A 5,720-nucleotide genomic window follows, 5' to 3' on the forward strand; every position below is an offset into this window, starting at 1 on the left:
CCTTTATAAACTTTAAGTAGGGAAGGGCTTTCTAACTATGACTCAAACTAGATATTGATAATTTTAACTTTATCTAAAAAAACCCTCAAACCTACCGTTTGATGTATCTACATACACACACTGATACAAATAAACTGAAAAAAAATAGAATTTGCAATTAACTGAACAAAAGGCTAATCTCCCTACTTTAAATAAAAGAGAAAGAAAGGATCAGTGATCCAATAGGAAGATAGGACAAAAGATCTAAACAGAAAAAGAAATACAAATTGTCCTTAAATATGTAAAAAGATATTTATCCACCCAATAAGAAAAATATAAATTAAAACTGTGCTAAAACACTATTTTTAATTTACATGATTAGATCAAATCCAAAAGTTGGACAACACACATGTTGGCAAGGATGTGGAAAAGGGACACTCACAAACATTACTGGTGAGAGCACAAAATAGTGCAACTACTATGCAGGAGAAATTTGGTAATCTTTATCAAAATGGAAAATGCATCATTTAGCCTTTGACCTAGAAATCCCCTTTCTGTATATTTATCCTACAGAGATACCTGCAAACTTAATGAGGTATCTACCAAATTATTTGTTGCAGCACTAGTTTGGTAATAGTAAAAAATAAGAAACAATCCGAAGTTCGATCAGTAGCGGGAGTGGAGAGCGGACCCCAGAGAGCCCTGTGAAGCCCCTCCGCCGCCGCCGGCCTAGTTACCATCACACATCAGGAGGAGCGGCTGCTGCCGCAGCCCCAGTCGCCATCACCGTAACCATGAGCAGCGAGGCCGAGACCCAGCAGCCGCCCGCCGCCCCGCCCTCAGCGCTGCGGACTCCAAGGCCGGCACCAGGGGCAGCGGCGCAGGGAGCGGTGGCCCGGGCAGCCTCACATTGGCGGGGACAAGAAGGTCATCGCAACGAAGGTTTTGGGGACAGTAAAATGGTTCAATGTAAGAAACGGATATGGTTTCATCAACAGGAATGACACCAAAGAAGATGTATTTGCACACCAGACTGCCAGGAAGAATAACCCCAGGAAGTACCTTCGCAGTGCAGGAGATGGAGAAACCGTGGAGTTTGATGGTGTTGAAGGAGAAAAGGGTGGGAGGCAGCAAATGGTACAGGCCCTGCTGGAATCCAGCTCAAGGCAGTAAATATGCAGCAGACTGGAACCATTACAGACGCTATCCACGTCGCAGGAATCCTCCACGCAATTACCAGCAGAATCATCAGAACAGTGAGAGTGGGGAAAAGAAAGAGGGATCGGAGCGTGCTCCTGAAGGCCAGGCCCAACAATGCTACCCACCGCAGGTGAAGGTTCCCACCTTACTACATGCGGAGACCCTGTGGGCGTCCACCGCAGTGTTCCAACCCTCCTGTACAGGGAGAAGTGATGCAGAGTGCTGACAGCCAGGGTGCAGGAGAACCAGGTAGACCACCAGTGAGACAGAGTATGTATGGGGTTATAGACCGCGATTCCGCAGGGGCCCTCCTCGCCAAAGACAGCCCAGAGAGGACGGCAATGAAGAGGATAAAGAGAATCAAGGAGATGAGACCCAAGGTCAGCAGCCGCCTCAACGTCGGTACCGCCATAACTTCAATTACCGACGCAGACGCCCAGAAAACCCTAAACCACAAGACGGCGAAGAGACAAAAGCAGCTGATCCACCAGCTGAGAATTCGTCCGCTCCGGAGGCTGAGCAGGGCGGGGCTGAGCAAATGCCAGCTGACCATCTCTACCATCGTCCGGTTTAGTCATCCAACAAGAAGAAATGAATATGAAATTCCAGCAATAAGAAGAAATGAACAAAAGATTGGAGCTGAAGACCTTAAGTGCTTGCTTTTTGCCCGTTGACCAGATAACTAGAACTATCTGCATTATCTATGCAGCATGAGGTTTTTATTATTTTTACCTAAAGATGTCTTTTTTGGTAATAAGAAACGTGTTTTTTAAAAAAGCCTGGTTTTTCTCAATACGCCTTTAAAGGTTTTTAAATTGTTTCATACCTGGTCAAGTTGAGATTTTTAAGAACTTCATTTTTAATTTGTAATAAAAGTTTACAACTTGATTTTTTCAAAAAAGTCAACAAACTGCAAGCACCTGTTAATAAAGGTCTTAAATAATTAAAAAAAAAAGAAACAATCCAAATACAATGAAACATCCACACAATGGAGTATTACGCAGCTGTGAAAATAAACGAGGGAGATTTATCCATGAACTCTTATGGAAATATCACTGGGATGAATCGTTAAGTGAAAAAAGCAAAGCACAAAGAAAGCAGTGCATGTAATGTCATATTTTGTGTAAGGAAGGGGAGAAAATAATAGCACGTATTCATATTTGTTTATATCTGCATGAAGAAACTCAGGAGGGATACAGAGGAAACAAAAATGAGTAGTTGTTCATAGAGGGGTGGAAGAGATGAAGACCAGAGGAGAGACGAGACTTTCCAGTGTTTACCCCGTCAAAGCATTTTGATATTTAAATCATGTGGCTGTATTAACTTTTCAAGCAAAAAGCAACAAATAAGGTCTCTAAAGAAAAAATATGTTACTTTTTATAATTTTAAGAGTTAACCTACTCATTATAGAACATTTTAGAAGTACACGAAAGGGCAGGGATGTGAAAACAATCCTTCCAAATTCCCTCTCTAGAGTCAGTCACTGTGGACATCCTGCCACACTCCCGTTCGATCTTCTATACAGCCCCCTACAAACAGCTGAGTGTATACTTGCCAAGTTGAGATCACACTGTGACACACTTTTGGATTTTGAGTTTAACACTTAAGATAATTTTGCAGGCATTTTTACTGAATCATTTAAAACTCTTCATGGTCATCATGTTAATATTTGTTCTTTAGAAAATGGGTTCTTTATCTTTAATTATTAATATTGGGTATATAATAGTTGTTTCTCTTTATAGGGTGCATGCAATGTTTTCACACAGGCATACAGTGTGAATTGCTCAAATCAGGGTAATTGGAGTATTCATTATCTCAGGCATTTATCATTTCTTTGTGTTAGGAACATTTCAATTCTCCTCTCTTAATTATTTAAAAGTATACCCTAACTTATTGTTGATTGTAGTCACTTTGTTGTGCTATCAAATATTGCTCATTCTATCAACTATCTAACTATATATCTCCACCCATTAACCATTCCCACTTTATCCCCATCCCTCGTACCTTTCCCAGCTTCTGGTAATCATCATTCTATTTTCTGTCTCCATGAGATCAATTGTTTTTAATATTTAGCTCACACAAATGAGTGAGAACCTGTGACATTTGTCTTTCTGTGCTTGGCTTATTTCACTTAATATAATATGCTCCAGTTCCATCCATGTTGTTGCAAATGGCAAGATTTCATTCTTTTTGTGGCTATATAATATTCCATCATGTATATGTACCACAACTTCTTTATCCATTCATCTGTTGATGAATGGACACTTAGGTTGATTCTAAACCCTGGCTATTCCGAATAGTGCTGCAATAACCGTGGGTGTGCTTCATTCTATTTTCTTGTTTTTTTTCTTCTGACTGTGTAATTTCAACTATCCTGTCTTCAAGCTCACTACTTCTTTCTTCTGCTTGGTCAATTCTGCTGTTGAGAGACTCTGATGCATTTCTTAGTTTGTCAATTGAGTCCTTAAGCTCCAGAATTTCTGATTTTTTTTTTTTTATTTCAATCTCTTTCTTAAAATTCTCTGATAGGCTTCTGAATTCCTTCCCTGTGTTGTCTTGAAGTTCACTGAGTATCTTCAGGACAGCTATTTTGAATTCTTTGTCTGAAAGGTCACATATCTCCATTGCTCCAGGATTGGTCACTGGTATCTTACTTTGTTTGGTGAGGTCATGTTTTCCTGGGTGTTCTTGATGCTTGTGGATGTTTGTCAATGTTTGGGTATCAAACAGGCATTTATTTTAATCTTCGTAGTATGGACTTGTTTTGACCCATCTTTCTTGAGAAGACTTTCCAGATATTCAAACAGAATTGAGTGTTGTGATCTAAGTCTTAGGTCACTGCTGCTGCATCAGCATTGGGCCTTTCCCAAGCCCAGTAATGCTGTGACTCTTTTAGACTCTTGGTGGTACCTCCTTGGTAGACTTGAGGAAGATATGGGAGGATTCCCTGGATGACTAGGCAAAGTCCCTCACTCTCTGTGCTGGACTGCTAGAGTTGGGGGAAGAGTGACGTGGACACTCCCTCATGGCCACCAGCACCAGGTGACAACTGAAGCGAGCCCAGTCTCACCCAAAGCCCATGGTGACTATTGCCTGTCTACCTCTGATGTTTACTCAAAGCCCAAGGGCTCCTTAGTCAGCAGGTGGTGAATCCTGCCAGGACTGGGTCTTTCCCTGCAGGGCAGCATGTTTCCTCCTGGCCCAGGGTGGGCCAGAGGGTTCCAGAAATACCTTGTAGGAACTAAGGCCTGGACTTGGGGGCTTTAGGAATCTGCTTGGTACTTTATTTTACTGTGGCTGAGCTGGTACCCAAGTTGCAAAATAAAGTCCTCTGAACTTTTCCCTTTCCTTTCCCCAAGTGGAAGAAGACTCCCTGAGCCGCACTGCCTGTAGTTGAGGTGGGTGGTGGCACAAGCACAGGCTCGCCACCACCACTGCTGTCTCACTGGGTCACTTGCGCTCTGAGCCAGTACAACTGCAGGAATTGCCGAAGAACTGCAGCCTCTGTGGCCCGACTACCTTGTGAATTTAGTCCAGGCCCCAGGCTGCTATTTGTCAGCTGGTGGTGCCATTTCATATTTGTCCTTTTCTTGTCAAAATTTTGCATTGTCAGCAACACTTGGAAAGGAGAGGAAAGACGAGGATATCATATCAAGAAGTGGTCCTTATTTAATATGAGCTCTTCATAAGCACATTCATTATGTAGCCCTTCCAGCAGCTCAGAGGTGTGCTTGCGTGTGCATGTGTGTATCCAATTGTACAAAGGACATATATAAACATATCTCAGTGGAGTTTAGTAAGGAGGCACTGCAGCCTCATGGTTAGATATAGATTTGGAGTCAGACGATGTGCATGTAAATCCTGCTTCTGACTCTAAGAACCCTGTCCCTTCCCTTACTCCTTGGGGGATTAGATGAGGCCCCATACCCTGCCCCAAACTAAACAGGCTGAGCTAGATTTGGTAGACATACCTTTTCTTTTCTTTTTTTTCTTTTTTTTCTTTCTTTCTTTCCTTTCTTCTTTCTTTCTTTCTTTCTTTCGACAGGGTCTCGCTTTGTCACTTGGGCTAGGGTGCAGTGGCATCATCACAGCTCACTGCAACCTCAAACCCCCGGGTTCAAGCAATCCTCCTGTCTCAGCCTCCTGAGTAGCTGGGACTACAGGTGAGTGTCACCATGTCCAGCTAATTTTTCTATTTTTTTGTAGAGATGGGGGTGGCGGGGGTGCGTCTTGCTCTTGCTCAGGCTGGTCTTGAACTCTTGGCCCCATTAATCCTCCTGCCTCTGCCTCTCAAAGTGCTAGTATTACAGGCATGAGCCACCTTGTCCAGCCATACTTTTATTTTATTTTTTTAACAGGGATATAGCATAATTGAAACAAGATTCGGCAGAGATTAAATGGCGATGATCTGGCAGATGCAGTGGAGGGAAAATAGACAAGCAGAGAGCACAGACTTAGGAGATGTCCAGGGGAATAAAGGAGGGAATGGGGAGAGACTGCGAAGGAAGAATTGATGGGGCTCGAAAATTGCTTCAGTGCTA

General features: G+C 42.7%; 1 pseudogene; it reads left to right on the top strand.

The window, feature by feature from the left end:
- Positions 1-773: 773 nt before the first annotated feature.
- LOC105812773 lies at positions 774-1,753 on the top strand (annotated as a pseudogene).
- Positions 1,754-5,720: the final 3,967 nt, after the last annotated feature.

The sequence above is a fragment of the Propithecus coquereli genome, unplaced genomic scaffold (assembly GCF_000956105.1).
Source record: "Propithecus coquereli isolate 6110/MARCELLA unplaced genomic scaffold, Pcoq_1.0 Scaffold262, whole genome shotgun sequence".
Classification (NCBI taxonomy): Eukaryota; Metazoa; Chordata; class Mammalia; order Primates; family Indriidae; genus Propithecus; species Propithecus coquereli.